Genomic DNA, 16,527 nt, shown 5'->3' on the forward strand with positions numbered 1-16,527 from the left:
CCCAGGCCTGCTTTCTCTGGGTGCAGCCCCTGGAAGGCCCCAGGATTGAGCAGCCTCTGAACTCCATAGCTTTTTCTCCCTCTCCTTCTCCCTCTCCCACACTCAGCCCTGACAAGGGCTCTATGATGTTCAGCCCTGAGCTTATTATCCCGAGTGCTATGACCCCAGGAGGGTGTGGAGGTGGCCCTCTTGTAGTGTTGGGGGTGGCGCAGTGCGTCCAGTGTCCTCCGTTAGAGAAGCCTGGTGGCAGAGTTATTCACATCACCTTTACTCATTCAGGGTGACTCAGGGTATGCCAACTGCTGTGGGGATATGGACTCCCTGACTGGATTCAGCCCCAATAGGTAGTCTGTGGAGCCATCCCACTTGCAAAGAATCCAAAGTCCAGAGTCAGTTTCTAGATCCTTCCGTCAAGCTCTAGAGCTCACCCCCCTAAACCCCCAACCCGGCTTAGCTTCTGTTCCCTCCAGGCTGGTGAGATAAGCCTTCCAGCCGCCCAGAAGCCTGCCCGGATCTCTCTGGAGGCGAATCTTCAGCCTCTTGATGGATCTGGGGAGAAGGAGATGCACACAGCTAGGGAGCGCGTCAGTTTGCACAGCAGCCTTCAAAGGCTCCGATGAGTCCTGCAATTGAACACACTTACTAACATTAACACAGCATTCCCCAAGTCACCTGCTCACAGGCTCCCTGAGCATCTATCTGCAGTCACATATGGGACACTGTCTTACTATGCCTGCCTGGATCCATCTACCAGTGCTGGTGCTATGATGGGCTGCACTAGGTTGAGCCGCAGCATTCTGTCCCTTTATGTAGCTGGCTGGTGTCTACTCTGTTTTTGAAGGCTAATTTTTATGGGCAGGCCTTACATTCCAATGGAGGGGGTACAGGGGAGCTAGTGACACCCCTGTGGTGAGCTTAGGGGGAGGTGGGTTTCCCAGGCAGCCCCTAGGGGACACCATGATGGTCATAAGTGTGCCATACTTAGCTATTGGGACAGGCAGACTGTGTGGCTTCTTGAGTAAATGTTTGTTTTTGCCAAGGATACCCTGCAGGACTGAGACACTGAGGTTGCGCTCATGCAGCGCAAATCACGCCATGGAAATTTATTTCCTCTCCTTGTGCCCCGCCTCACCCTGGGTTTATGAAACATATGGATCTTTCTTTAAACAATCTCTCAAAAGCTCAGACTTGCAAATTAGTTCCTTGAGTGATCAGCAGTATATATTCTGCATTTAATAAACTCAGTTATTAAAGAAGAGGCAATTGCTTATTCAATTACGGCGGATAAGGAGTGAGGCTTGGCTGAACACTCGGCCGAACACTGCTGGAGACCTAGGGCAGAGCATTAATAAAGGAAGGAAAACACCCTTGAACCGGCCTTGGCATTAGTGTATTCCCTGGAGGCAGAGAAGGTGTCAGAAGACACACACGAGGTCCCAAGGTTCTCTCAGGGTCTTTGGGCACCCATCTCTGTCTTCTGGCTTTGAAAAGCTGTCTGTGAGCACAGACTGAAGATGCTTCTGTCTGATTTGTGCGGATTTGGGGGATTTGCATTATGTATGAAATGTAATTTGCATTTCATTCCAGCAAAAAGAACAACATTGATAAATACATTTTACGTGTATACAAAATAGATTTGGGCAAGATATGGGGGTTCTTGGAAAGGAGGTGCATATAAGAAAATTAGCTTCATAGAAACGGCGTTAGCAAAGCAGTAATAGGTGATGCAAACTCTAAGAGAATCAGTACAAATCCAGGGCCAGACATCTCCATCTGCTCCACCAAGCCAGCCTGTGCACAGCCTTCTGGGAGCATCTCACAGGCTGCCTCCTCCAAGAGGCCCTCTGGATTCTCATCTTGCTTTTGAATCCATGCAGCTTCCTGGACAAACAGTAGCAATGGAAGCTGTGGTGTTGTCTGCCCTCCCTCCCTCTTCCTGCTTGTCATACACTCATCTATCCATCTGCCAATCATCTCTCAGTCTATTCATCTCCATTCTATTCATCTATCCATCTATCTATCTATCTATCTATCTATCTATCTATCTATCTATCTATCTATCTACCAATCACCCATCAATTTATCTGTCAATCTATCATCTGTCATCTATGTATCTATGTATAGATCATCATCTTTCTATCTGCTATGTATCATCTGTCATCTATCTACTTACTCACCTATCAGTCATCTATCAATCACTTATCTATGTATCCATGTCTATGTATTTGTATGTATGTACATATGTTTGCATGCATCTATAATCTATCTATCTATCTATCTATCTATCTATCTATCTATCTATCTATCTATCATTTATCTACCTACCTATCTGCTGTGTCCTAAGGCCAAAACCCCCACCCCTTCACCATCTCCAGACATAGTTGGGTAAGGATGTCACTACCACATCTCTCTTCTGATTGGTTCTAGGTGTAAGAATGTGCACCTGTCCATTCACCCACTCACCTACCTTTTATCGTTCATCTATCCTTAATCTACCCACCTATTCATCACCATCCACCCATTCATCCATGTGTTTACCATACACCCATATCCACCATTTCATTCCTTTGACTACCTATTCACCACTCATCCATTCACCTATCCATCATCTAACCATCCATGTGTCCTTCTATCCATCTATCTATCCATCCATCATTTATCTACCCACCCATCACCAAACCAGTGGCTCCTTCATCCACTGTGGAAGTGACTTCTATGACCCTCCTCAGTGAGGGCTTCCTGGCTATGTGTTCTGAGTCTTACGAGCCAGCCAGCCAGAATTTGGGGTATTGCTTGTCCTTGCCCAACTATGCCTGAAGAAATTGGTCTTGTGGCCTTAGGCCACAGTAGGAACTTCCTGGGAGCTCCCTGCTGTGGTGGGTAGCCAGCATGAGACTTACTCATGTCTGGTGAGTTCTAGCTTCTAATGACGTCTTTCCCTGGCTTGTTCTCAGGCATTCCTCCCAAAGCTTGGCATTTTTCTACTGCTCCCAGGAGACCACATCGTGCCATACAGGCGTCTGGAACCAGACACCTGGGATGTCATGTGGCACTCACCAAACCATGATTTATTCATTTGGGAAATTGGGCAAAATAACCCAGTTTGAGAGAGGGAAGGAAGTGGGGGAGGAGGAGGGGTCTGTGACTGCATAGGGACCCACCTACTGCATTAGAGATTACTGGTGATGGCTGGGAGTCCTGCAGTGTGGTTACTAGAGAAAGGAAGCGTCGTGACGGGGTAGGACAGAACTTCTGCTGCTTGTTCCTGTGTCCTCACCTGGACAAAGGAAGGATCTTGTCCCAGAGCTCCTGGGGTTCTGGTGCCAGGCCCTGGTATGCCATCAGTGTGGGGATTACTTGTCTACATGAAGAAGCCATTGTCTGGTCTGGTCAGCTCCTGTGTGTGACAACGGCACAGGGCTAACAATTTTTCCAGTTCACTGTCGCCTTCCTGGCTTGAGCTCCTGTCTTTGACCATGGAGCCTCTCCTGGCCTCTGCTTTCCCCTAAACCCATAGTTTCTGCCAACCTGGCTTCTAGGTACCTATGACTCCTATGAGGGTCAAGGTCTCTTCTGTACTGTAGTTGTGGGGCTGGTAAGACTCCACAGTGTACTCTGTGGGTCCCTGAGGTGAGGGCCGGTGCTCAAGGCCTCACTAGGTGCTCATGTCAGGCTGTCCTGGAGCCTGCTGGGGCTGCCTGGGCCTGTGCCCTTCCTGCTGTTGGCCATGGTGTCAACAACCTGGTGGAGTGCCTCTTGTACCAATTCAGTCACTCACCCTTCCTTCCTTCCTTCCTTCCTTCCTTCCTTCCTTCCTTCCTTCCTTCCTTCCCTTTTCTCCCTTACTTACTCACTCCTTCCTTCTTTCCTTCCTTCACTTACTCACTAATTCTCCCACATCCTTAAGAATTAGTATATACCAGGCCTAGCAGGGTCCTAAGGTCGCCATGTCCCTGTCTCTCAGAAGCTCCCAGGTAGTTGGGGGCAGACAAACAGAAAAAGATAACTATATGAATCACATGCTAAGATTACAGGAAGCCAGGGAAGCTGTGGGGTTCAGGGATGGGGCTAGCAGACTCTTCCCTGGAGAAGCCATCTGGGGTCTTCCAAGTTGTTTCCTAGTACTAGTAAGCAGGGGCATCCCTTGCTGCAGAGAAAGAATGGGACAGTCCCAGGACCTGTGCACCTTGGCCGGCTGAAGGGAGTTCCAGAGATCTGAGGGAAGGAGGCCCAGCAGGCAGGTTTGTGATGATGGAGCAGGGTCCTGTTCCGTGACACCCTAGGGCCTGATGGTCTCTGATGTCCCACACAGCAGCTGAAGGGCTTTCAACAAATATCCACAGAAGCTGCTTTTGTGTGCCTCACTTCAGCCGGGAAATGTCTGTCCAGGCTGCAAGGCGGGGGTCTGTGAGAAACAGGGAGGTTTTGGATTTTCCTTTCTTGATGCCTTAAAAAGCCATTGCTGTTATTGGACTGCTGGATCCTTTGGTACCCCTTCCCTTATTCCTAGAAGCAGAGTGTTAAAATTCATAAATGCGTGAAGATATCTATCTATCTATCTATCTATCTATCTATCTATCTATCTATCTATCTATCTATCTATCTATCTATCTATCTATCTTCAGGGCCAGCTTCATCCGGAGTCCCCCCTCTCCTACCTACTTAAGACTGGCAGACAAGAGGCTCATACAACTGGTACCCCTGAAGCTGGGACGAGATGCCTCCTATTGCTCTTCTCCTCTCAGGTGTAGCCCAGAGCCCAGAGGACTGGGGTTGGTTAGTCCATCTCACTGGAGTTGAAGCACCGGTGGGGGAAGAATACAGGAGAAAATAGATGCAGGGTTAAGCCCTTGCAAACCCTCTGTGGGCCCTGGCTCGCAGTTTGAAGAACTTTATCTTCTTTTTTAAAGCATAACTTTGTTAGTGTGTGTTCATTCACGGAGTGACAGGTTTCCTCATGTCATTCTGATCATGCATGGTGCAGTTTGACCACAGCCCCACCATCCTCCCCATCCCCCTTCTACAGGTCTCTTTCCATGCCTCGTGTACATGCACACACATGTGTATATAGTACCTAGGCTCTCCATGTGTAATGCTTTCTGTCTGGGTCTGCCTAATTACACTTAGCTTGGTGATTTCTCATCCCAACAACTGGGATAATGCATTTTTCTGTAAATGACATATCATCTTACCTTGCTATGGCTGACCAAAAAATTCTATTGTGTATATATCACAGTTTTTGTTATCCATTCTTATGCCAATGACGTCCATTCATCTTTGTCTTTTCTTTTTTATGTATAGTGGAACATTGAATTTATTTCATCATTTCAGATTATAGCCCGTCTTTGTGGGAAGTCAAGGCAAACAGCTAGTCACATTACATACCCAGTAAATAGCAGTGAGGGACAAATGCACGGATGCTTGTTTGCTTGCTCTCAACTTGACTTCTTCATTCTTAAACAACTCAGCTCTCTGTGCTTAGGGAATGGTGATGCCTACAGTGGGCTGAAATTCATCCTTATCTTTGATGACCTGAACTTAGTTGTAAGTCACAGGTGAGTTGATTGAGGCGGAGTGTCTGGACAGGAAGAAGACAGATAGACTTCTGCTTATCTGTGTGAGGATCTGCCAGTGCTAGGTGTCATCTTGGTTAGAGGTGGCAGTGACCTGTTGAGACAGAGTGCTCCTGTGAGTGAGGAAGCTTAGAGGGAACATAATGGAGGTGCCAACTCATTCTGGCGGTGGGATGGTGTCTTAGTTAGGGTTTCCATTACTGTGAAGATACATCATGACCAAAGCAACTCTTATAAAGGGCAACACTTAATTGAGGCTGGCTTACAGGTTCAGAGGTTCAGTCTGTTAGCAACAAGGCAGGAAATATAGCAGCATCTAGGCAGACATGGTGCTGGAGAGAGAGCTGTGAGTTCTACATCTTGATCCAACAGCATCTAGAGGAGGACTGTCTCTCAGGTAGCTAGGAGGAGGGTCTCAACGCCCACCCACATGGTGACACACTTCCTCCAACAAGGCCACACCTAGTCCAACAAGGCCACACCTACTCCAACAAGGCCACACCTCCTATTAGTGCCACTTCTGTGTCAAGCATATTCAAACCACCACAAGTGGGGAAGAATCAGGGAAGGCTTCCAGGAGGAGGTAGCTAAAAGTGTATCTCAAGGCTCTTGTAATGGTGTTGCTGTTCAAAGATGTTCAAAGATAGGCTGGTAAGGGGCAATGACTCAAGACTAGGGTGAGGCAAAGTGGGGGAAGGGAGGAGGTGTCTAAAGCTGGAAGAGGGGCTGAGGGAGGAGATGGAGAGGGCTATGGCAGCAGATTCAAAGTCGATGTCACTGGTGTCTTCTTCTCCTGGGTCCTAGTCTTGACTTGGAAGAGCTCTGAGGACTGTTACCTAGTGGAGCTGACCTCCCAGTGTCATGGCAAGACTGGGGTGTCTGGGGCTCTGAATTAGCAAGATCTTGAGTGGGTGAGACAGGAAAATGGCCAATGGTAGAGGAGGGTGGGGCTGAGAGGTGCTGTGGGGGGGGTGGGAAAGGCGGGCTAGGCTGGAGACCAGAGCACAGGTCTCCAATCCCAAGTGAACCAAAGGCTGAGGAAATGGTTGAAGCCGTGAAGGCCTGAGGCCTTTGTTCTACAGACAGTCATGTGTGTCCCTTGATTCTCTCTACCTCTTCCTCCTCTTCCTTTTCCTTCTTCCCTTCTTCCTCCTTCTCCCCTCTACTCTCTCCTCCTTTTCTTTGAGGAATAATCTCACGAAGCCCAAGTCATAATCCCCCTGCCTCCTCCTCCTGAGTGCTATGATTACAGTTTGTTCTACCATGGCTTCTACCAGTGATCCTGAGTTGAGACTCTGGACTCCAGAGTTGTGAGGAAAAAATGTGTTCATGGTTCTCAGGCCCTGTGTGTACGGCCCTGTTCTCAGCCCTAGAGACTAGTGTGCTTTTAAATCACACCCAGATTTTTGCCATTCTCAGGGACTCCACCTACCAGCAGGACTTAAGTGCAGGCCATAGAAGCTTTGAACATGTGTGTGCATGCCAGAAACACATGTGACCACAGTGTGGCCTGTGGTCCTCTCAAGTGTGGGCATGACTCTGCCCTGTTCCAAATGGGGGCAGCCCACCCCCTCAGCTAGGGTTCCACCTCCATCTCCTGGAGTTGGGTATTTTTAAAGACACGTATGGAAACTAATAGTTGCTGAGAAAATTGTGGCTTAGAACACGTAACCTAAAATTAAAATGTGCCGTTTCACTGGCAAAGGAGTCTTCCCAAAGCCTCAGTTCCCTTGAAGCCACTGTCAAGGAGGTGAGGACCAAAATAGTTCCCTTTTGCTTCAGCTAGCGCCTACCAGATGTAACATGAGCAGAGGGGCCTCACAACTGGGAGGACATCAAGGAAGGAGGTTCTGTTTCTGGGTTTTAGCCCTGAGTACCTAGAGGAGAAGCTCAAGGACTCAGCAGTCTCCCTTCTAGACATAGGGGTGGACCAAAGGGATAGTGGTAACTTCTGTGTTCTCTGGCATCATCCATGCATCCATGCATCCACCCATCCATGCATCCATGCATCCATCCATGCATCCATGCATCCATGCATCCATGCATCCATGCATCCATCCATCATCCATCCATCCATCCATCCATACATCCATGCATCAATTCATGTATCCTTCCATGCATCCGTGCATCCATCCTTGCTAGGTGGTTGGCTCATCCATAGAGAAGTGAAGGACAGATCTTTCTGAAGGGTTGGGACATCTCCATGACTCCAGTTGGTGTCTTATGGATATATTTCCACCCAGCACTGCCCCTGCTCTGCTTTGGGGACATTGCTTCTCTGCTCTGAGCACATCTACCACTTTGCCATCCTCTCAGAGAAAAGTCAGGGAGTCTTAAGGCTCTAAGGATTGAGTTCCTGTATCTTTTGATCTCTTTTCCTGTTTCTCTCCTACCCTCATTGGCCTCTACTCTTCATAAGCCAATGGGGCACCATCTGGCCTTGGCCTGGTCACTTGCTGTTTCTTGGGCCAGGCAATGTCCTTTCTTAAACAGTCTCAATGCCTTCTCTCCTTATCTCCTTCATGTCTATGATGTCGTCTCCTCAAGGACGTCCTCTGGCAACTCTCTAGTGTTGACAGCCAGGCCTTTTCACATACATCTTCCTGATAGTGTTTGCTCAAGATAGTTATTCCCAGTGGGACACTAGGTACCTAGTCCAGCCTCTGTCCATGGCTCCTCTCCGAGTTCATGCCTCAAAGGGCGAGGCCTTGTTTGCTGTGGTCTCCCCTGGATTGGGCTCAGGCTTTGGCAAGTGATAGGATCTGAACAGATGACAAGTACACAAGTGAGTGGCCTCCGGTCTTGGAAGTGTCCTGGGTGGGAGGAGCTAAGAAAGTACAGTGTGCAGGGATGGGGAAGGGGATAGGAGTTGTGGGACAAGGGAGTGGTAGATCCTAGCTAGGCCAAGGTTGCAGCATGGGCCCAGGGGTGGGGGCGGGCTCTGGGTGTTTAAACCTGGTCCAGCTCAGCATAGAGGCAGCAGGGAGATCTCTGGTGTTCTTTCAACTTATAAACTTATATTTTAATTAATTAATTAATTAATTGGTTAATTAATGTGTGTGTAGATCAGAGAGAGTATCTTCTTCTACTTTGGTGCTTCTAGGGATGGAAGTGGCAGTGTGTGTGTGTGTGTGTGTGTGTGTGTGTGTGTGTGTGTGAATACATGTGCACAGGCTAGGGGAGCCTTTGAGGAGCATGGAAGTAATTCTAGGTAACTTTGGATGGGCCCTGTTATCCTAGGAAACTTGGATAGGTCCTTCATCCTAGCCACTGATGCCCGTTTAAAAGGCCTCTGCTCTCATTACCAGCTACAGTGACAAGTGTGTCATGGGTAGGCGAGGACGGAGGCCAGCAATAAAAGAGGTATGGTCTTGCCTTGCAGCTTTTGACTTCCAAAGACTGGATTTCATCCGACCCCCAGATGTACCCCCAAAACCACCTTTATGTGTCTGCCATTGAGAACTGGCATTGATTAAAAAGCATGTTCTCACTTCAGAGATGATAAAACGGGAAAACAACGCAGGTCCAAGAATCAATTGTCTATGAGAATAATGGGCCATGCAGACACCGCCAGGCAGGCGGCTTCTTTGTAAATGTGCACAGTTTGTAGTTTACATTATGGAGAGCCTGGGGGTGGGGGGAGCTCGGCTCCTGTTCGCAGAGGCCACCGTGGAGGCCAAACCTCTGTGTGTTTGCGGAGAGCTGGCCCTGAGATGGAGCCTAGGACTTCCAGCTGATAGACGCTTCGAGAAGTCATGCCATCTGGGGCCCCCAGCCTGGGATAATGGCAATCAGATTCTATGCTTCAGGCAAAAGCTGAACTCCCGCTGAGGCGGGGAGGAATGTACCCTCGAGTAGAAGCCTGCAAAAGTTTCCAGAGTATTCCAGAGCGCTTCCGCTCCAGTTTCTACTGTGGCCAGGGCTCTCCAAGACCCTTCTCTCTAACCATTTCTACCCACCCTGAGAGCTGGAAATCTCCACCCAGTGAGCCCTGAGCTAATGCAGCAGGATTGGGGTTCAGTGGAGAGCCCCAGATGGAGCCTTCCCAGGGTTGAGGTGATCGGCACCCCTACTCTGCCTTTACTGGCTGCTAGGAGGTGTATTTTCAGGGCGTGGAGGGGGCTTTGCCTTTTAAATCACATCTGGCTGCCAGCTTCTGATGAGATTCCCGGCATCCCTTATGAATATTTAGGAGGATGCAAAGCAGATGTAAATGTATAATGTGAACTCGGGGAGGACTCTCAGTGAACAGTTGAGGGAGGTAGGAGGGGAGCACCACGTCGGAGGCTTCTTCCTCCACTCAGCCTTCTGTCAGCCTCAGGACCCCTCACAAAATAGTCCTTTCTGTGGTCCTATGGTGGTCTTGTCACCAGAGCAGACCCCAGGTGAGGCATGGATTTGGCTGACGGCATGAGTGAAGTAGATGGCCATCTAGCCCAGTGTCCAGTGTCCAGCCAGCAGGTAGCTGGAGTTCAGGGCCTGTAGAGACGTAGAGACTCAGGGAGACAATGGGGACCAATCACTGGTGCTGTTTTACCTGAAGAGTCAGGTTGCTTACCCATCTTCCCCCTCAGCATTACTGCTGGAGGACTGCTTCCCCTGTGGCACAGGAGGGCTGATTCTGGGAATGGGAGAGGGGAGACCCAGACATGGAGACTCAAGGCCAACATGTGGGGTGAGTCTCGAGCCAGAAGCTTCCAGAACAGAGTGGGCATAACTGGGGTCTTGGCCCCAGACTGTGACTTTAACAATCTCTTTTAAACTCTGGGGTCAGAGAACTAGGTGTGCTGGCTGCTGCTGCTGCCTCTATCCTAAAGGATGCATGTCTGTGTGGGTGGCTACCTTCTGAGCCTCTGGGAATAGGTGGTGAGGAGAGCTGGATGTTTTTTTGAATGTCACACACGTGAGCCCATGTAGATGTCGCTCCACTAAAGAGAGGAAGAAGGGAGGGGATCCAACATGGCACCTTCGATGCTGCTGCAACACAAAGCAGGGCAGTAGTGCTGGGAGCCAGAGGATGAGGAAGGGGGATGGTGACCTTGGTTGAGGCAGCTTTAAGAGTCTCCATCAAGGGTTCAAGACTCTGTGGCCCTGACAGGAGAGTAGCAGTGGGAGGTTGCAGAGACCATCCACGCACACATTGGCAGATGTGAGGGAACAAGAGGAATTCAAAGTGTGTGGAATCACACCAGTGACAAAGAGGGGCGTGTGGGTATCTCTCATCTGAAAGTCTCTAAACTACACAGGGATCAAGCCGGCAAGGAAGGAGTTGTTGGGCAAGGGAAAGGGGTATAGAGATGGGACCTAGTGCTGGAGTGAGCCTTCCTGTGCCAGGGGCCTCGTGGGAACCTGCTCCTTGTCATTCCAGTGTGAGAGAAGAGCACACGAGGGGACATTAACGATGAATGCCCTCCCTTCCCAGGTTGCCCCTGAACTAACGATCGTCTTGCCTCCATCTTCCTAGTGTGGAGACGACAGGCCCGTTCTTGCACTCTTTGCAGTAAGTGTTACCTTTAACAAGGGCGGAGAGGACCCACACGTTCTGTCTGGTTGTGATTTTGTTCACGGTGCATCAGTGCCTAGGGAAAGCACCGAAGAGCAGAAGAGCAGAGGTTGTCCTGGGTGGAGAGGAGATGGCACAGTTTTGTTGTAGGACCCAGTCTCGTTCATCTCGTTTCTACCTCCATTTCTATCAGCTGCTGCTATGGGATAATTAATGCAGCTTCTTTGTCAAAGAAGTCAGAGTCTGAGAGCCCCAGTGGGAGGTCTGAATTATGAGGTCCCCTGTTTATCACCTTCCACAGCCCCAACCTTCCTCTGGGAGTGCCACCTACAGCCTGACAAGATTCCCCGCCATATCTATGAGCCGATGGCCTGAGACTGAGCAATGGGTTGTCCTTCATGAATATCACATTCTGGTGACACACTTATTAGGATGGGTCCTAGTGAATGGGGTTTACGTACATGAAGAAGGGGGCTTCCAACAAAGCTTCCCTCCCCTTTTCCTGATCATGAGCTACAGCGCCCATGGCAGAACCAGAAATCTGTGCCAAGTTGGGAAGCAAAGCAGTGTCCCCAGGAATCTCAGAAGCCAACAATGGAGATGATGTTGGAGTGGGGGTATAGACCATTCTCCGAGGAAACCGCTCCTTCATACCAGCTGATCCCAGTGTTCCTAGGACACTTTTCTGCCGGGGCCAGGCAGGGCCAGGTGGCAGTTTATCAAAGGGCTTGTGGATTTGAAGTTACTCAGTGAAACTGACTCCTTCCTTTGAAAACTATACCGCTGGCAGGACCCTGGTCTTCAGAACCCTACACATCCTTCTGCTCACAGAGCTCAGGAGTGGGCCTCCGTTCTCCAGCTACTCAGAAAAATGAGACACGATAGTGTTCTGAGCACTTGTGTTGGGAGTGAGCTTATTATGGTAATGGAGGTCAGCGAGGGGATGGTGTTGGGCATCTGACATGGAGCCAAGATCTGACAGTGCCCTCTGCACATCTGCTCTGGGTAGAGCAGGCCGTGCTTGGCATCACTCACTTGATTTCTGACTAGGAGTGGCTTCCCCATTGACCTAGATTTCCTTAACTCAATTCCATTCCCTCTCGTGGACTGTCACCCTCTCCTGCCTTCCTGATACACTGTCTCTGCTGTCTGAAGACTTATTTTTTTTAAGCCAGGTCTTGCTCTGTAACACAGGCACAAACTTACAACCATCCTCTTGTCTCTTGCCCTCCTAACTCTTGGGATTTCAGGTGTGCACTGCTAGGCCTGGCCCTCTGATATCTACAAGTGCAGGCACATTACGTTAAATTCTCATTTTTGATGAGAGCCTTCGCAAAACGAATGGTGCAATTTTCTGGGGGACAAGGGGACAGGTTCGTCATGGCCAAGTGTGTTCTGGAGTCTAGAATCTAGAGAGTTGATCTCAAGAGCTTGTTTGTTCTTCCGGAAAAGAGAGGGAGACCAGCGGTTTGTAAGCATTTGGTGGACAATGTCCCTGGAATCCAGCCGGTGTCCTAGAAACGAATAGCAGCAGATATGATCGTTAATTTCTCCCTAACTTGAAGTCATCATTCGATGCGTGAGAACAGCCATAAGGATAAGGGATGCTGCAGATGGGTTTGATCCTGGCGAGCTTCCCTACCAAATGCATGCAAACAAAACCTAGCAGTCAACTGTTTGCTCAGTCACCCAGTGCCCATCACATGCCAGGCACGCGCTGGGCTCTGGCCAGTTGCTGGAATTATCTGGTTGTCAGGGGCAACAGGACCATGTCAGGGGCTACTTAGACAGTGCCAGGGGTCTCATACCGCCTGGAGTCACCTCTGGTGCTATTTACTGACCTCTTTCTGTGTACAGTGATGTTGCCATACTTCTTGGTGTCACTTCCTGCTGCTGCTTGCTTGCTGCTTTAAGTTTCTTCTGGTCTCCCATAGCCTAGAAACCTACAGGGCTAAGTGATCAGCATTGTAAGCAAAGTAAGGCATCGTGCTCTCTGAGATAACAGTGGCGGACACTTTCAAGCGGTGAAGCTAGGGAATTTTGGGGTGGGACACTGGACGTTTACTGTGCTTCTGGCCAGGAACTGACACCTATATCTGTTCTCCCTCTCTCCTTTAGTTCCTCCCTTTGTCCTTTCCCTTCCTCCCTCCCTCCTTCCCTCCTTCCCTCCCTCCCTCCCTCCCTCCTTCCCTTCCTCCTTCCTTCCTTCCATCCCTCCCTTTTTCCCTCCCTTCTCTTCAGCAGAGCAAACACTTTACACCAAAAGTCTGGGTTCCTGTAACCCATGCTTGATCTTGCCTCTCCAGGTAGTTTTCTGCCCACTAGGTTTGGAGCACATGGAGTGCCAGGCAATACCCTGGTTCTGGGAGGAGGAGCTCCCCATACAAGGAGGGTCTTGCCTGTTATTGGAAGGCACTTAGCTCTCTGTGTGAGCCAAGCACACTCCTGTTTGACTCCTTCCATCGTGGGACCCCCCGCTAGAGTCTCAACTGTTAGGGAACTGTGCATGGGAGTCTCACTGTTTAATAGGGTGCAGGACTCACATCTGGAGTGCTGCTGGGGTCCTGAGCTGGGAAGAGTTACGACAGCATCCTTTGATTTTGTGGGGAGCGCCGGGCCCTCATCCCTTGATGCCTCCTCATCCGCAGACAGGGTGAGCTGTCACCCCAGCTCCAGCTGGGGGTGACTATCTTGTCATTCTCGAGGTCCAGTTTTATAATCTCTACAGGTTCTTCCCACCCCAGCCATAGCTTCCTCACCAGACCTTCACTCCCCTGAAGCCTACACCTGGCTTCTCCTTCTCACTCAGTGTCTACCTCTCTCCTTCCTCCCTCTTCCTTCTCCATTGATGCTCACATCTTCAGGCAGATTTGAACTCTCAGCTTTGGTTCTGATCCTGGCAACAGGGGCCCTGACAGTGTAGACTGGCTGTTGTATGAACGAATCTTTCCCCCATCACATTAAAAAAGAATCAAGAAAACTTTACTTTTTTTTTTCCCCTTCAGAGCTGGGGACCGAACCCAGGGCCTTGCCCTTGCTAGGCAAGCGCTCTACCACTGAGCTAAATCCCCAACCCTCAAGAAAACTTTACAAAGCCTGTGAGACAGTATCGATAAAGCAAACATGGGAATGAAGAACCAGACCACACTGGTGGGGACAGGCCCAGTGCATGACATGTTGAAGTCCAGCCACTGATCTGAGAGCTTCCTAGCAGCCAAAGCAAAAAGGGAATTATGCATAGATAAAAGTGAGCAGTCGCTCAGTAGCGCCCGGACTCCAGTGGTAATTGAAGGCTGCAGGGCCACCCATAGATCCCTGGGATGAGCACGGTCTGATTCACTCAGCTGTTACAGTGTTGCCAATGCAGTTTGAGGGCTTAGTCCTGGAGCCTGCTTCATAGCAGTTTGAGGGCTTAGTCCAGAACCTACTTCGTAGGTGTCTGCAGAAACCAAGTCCCCAGTTCAAGGTCATGGTTTTCTCCGCTCCAGAGGGCCCAGTCTCTGCAAAGTCTTAGCAGCCAGGGAGGCATATGGGAGGGCGTGGATGCTGAAAGAGACCACCCACAGAGCTGGCTTATTCCTAGAGCAGGAAGCATTTTGAATACCTGTGAGTGACATTTGTTAGTTAATAGGACAAGATGAAAACAGAATTGGGAAGAAATGTCTGGTCTGCACAGCCCAGCCTGTTAATTCACCATGCTGTAGAGCAGACCCTTCGGCTGAATGTGTAATCTCTGATGGGAGACCATTCCAGCTAGACCCCCCACCCCCAAAAACTGAAACTGAACTTCAGACTCCCTGCCTTTCTTTCCCAGATGAACTGCGCCCAGTTTCTGTGACTGTGCTTGCTCTGCAGCCCAGCATGATCCTGCCCGGGCTCTTGGGCCCTAACTGCCTCACGGGTGTCTGACCAGGGCCTTAGGTAAGAGTCAAGGAGGAAGCAATAATTAAAGCTCTTCCTCCATCTCCCGGGAGGCTGTTCTGAGAGCTTCATTAGTGATGTGCATGGCGGCCCTGCCGCACAGGTCGCTGGGCAGAATGCAAACCATTCAGAAGCCCCGCATTTTTGAAGCCCAGCCACATAAAAGACAACACGTTGATAAAATCCTCAGCACAAGAGGGCCTCGGCTTTCCCCCGTCAGCCTCTCTGTGGAATCAGAGCTCTGGGTCACTCTCCATAGCACACCCCATTCCCGCCATCTGGCCACTGTTGCCAAGGCAACTCATTATCTTTTGGCAAACATTCCCAGTCTCTCTGAGTGCGCTGCGGCAAGCGGGCAACTCTTTGGGAGGCCCCATACCCTACCTTTGAGAGTTGGGTGTCTGCTTCATCCAGCAGTTGACTTCACAAGCTCTGAGTTCACTTTCTCTCAGCAGGTCCTTCCTGCCTCTGCCAGTCATGCCAGGCCACCAGGCAAGTTTGTTTCCTGGCCACAGACCTAGACCATTTTCACACCTACACTGAGAGGCTAGTAAGGGAGTGAGAGACTGGCTCCACCTTGATGGAAGCCAGGGGTGGGTCTCAGGGTTCTAGAGTCCCTGCGTCTTGCCTTTCCTTCTTCTGTCCTCTTGCCTGTCTTTTTGGGATATGCCTACCACCTACCCATACAGTGCTCACACGACCACCCTCCCACACAATGAAAGCTAGCCAGCAGGGAGAAAGTTTTCTGGTCAGAACCACCCTGATTTCTCATGCCCTATGGTCAAAGTGTGAGCACGTGTCTTCAGCAATAAGGTCTCACTTGCAGCCAGGAGCACTCAGTGTGATTTTAAGTCGTGTCCCAGACTCCCCAGTGGGTCTCCAGGAGAGCCTCAGGGTCCTCATTCATGAGATGGGGTGGACTGACTGCGCTCCACAGGAAAATGACACGAATGAGGGGGACCTTGACTGCACCTGCTGGAGCACTGGAAGTCTGGGGCTGGGCTCAAGAGCCGCTCCTCTCTAGGTCCTGTGCTAGATGGGGCGGTGTCCTCTGCTGGCTTTTTTGCCCATGCCGATGAAGTGCAGTACTTGGGCTTCCGTGTGTGTGTGTGTGTGTGTGTGTGTGTGTGTGTGTGTGTGTGTGTGTGTGTGTCTCATTCCTTGCTTGGTAGTGGACTCGGGCTCCCCTTGGAGTAAGCAGATAGAAGAGGAGAACCTTTATTCAGGTGAGGAGAAACAGGGTGTGTTGGGCAGAGGCAATGGCTCTGGTTGTAGATCTGAGGCCCAGACCATGAGATCTTGATGACTGACAGGCATCCAAGTGGATCTGAGGCTTGCTGGAGTTGAGTGCACAGTGGCTGCTCAGACTGCAGCAGGGACCAGTTACTGTCTGGGTGAGGCTGTCTGAGTGACAGGCTCTGAAACTTGGAGCTGTGTACTCCAGGAGAAGGCCAGAGACAGTGAGTGACCTTTGCTCCATCTGGTTTCCAGCAGACGGGGGAAGGATGGCAGATACAGAACTCTCGGTCA

General features: G+C 50.1%; 1 protein-coding gene and 1 long non-coding RNA gene across 7 annotated transcripts in view; one reads left to right on the forward strand and one right to left on the reverse strand.

Annotated features, from left to right (window-relative positions):
• The window catches only part of Sorcs2 (sortilin-related VPS10 domain containing receptor 2), a 363,891-nt gene that overhangs the window by 48,021 nt on the left and 299,343 nt on the right, over positions 1–16,527 (forward strand).
• Positions 5,277–12,776, reverse strand: LOC148001405 (uncharacterized). Its single transcript, XR_015637110.1, has 3 exons — positions 12,636–12,776; positions 11,085–11,191; positions 5,277–5,667 (listed from the first exon to the last, which is right to left on the reverse strand). It is a non-coding gene; the product is annotated as an uncharacterized LOC148001405 (long non-coding RNA).

Source organism: Rattus norvegicus, chromosome 14, assembly GCF_021556685.1.
Source record: "Rattus norvegicus strain SHRSP/BbbUtx chromosome 14, alternate assembly SHRSP_T2T, whole genome shotgun sequence".
Lineage (NCBI taxonomy): Eukaryota > Metazoa > Chordata > Mammalia > Rodentia > Muridae > Rattus > Rattus norvegicus.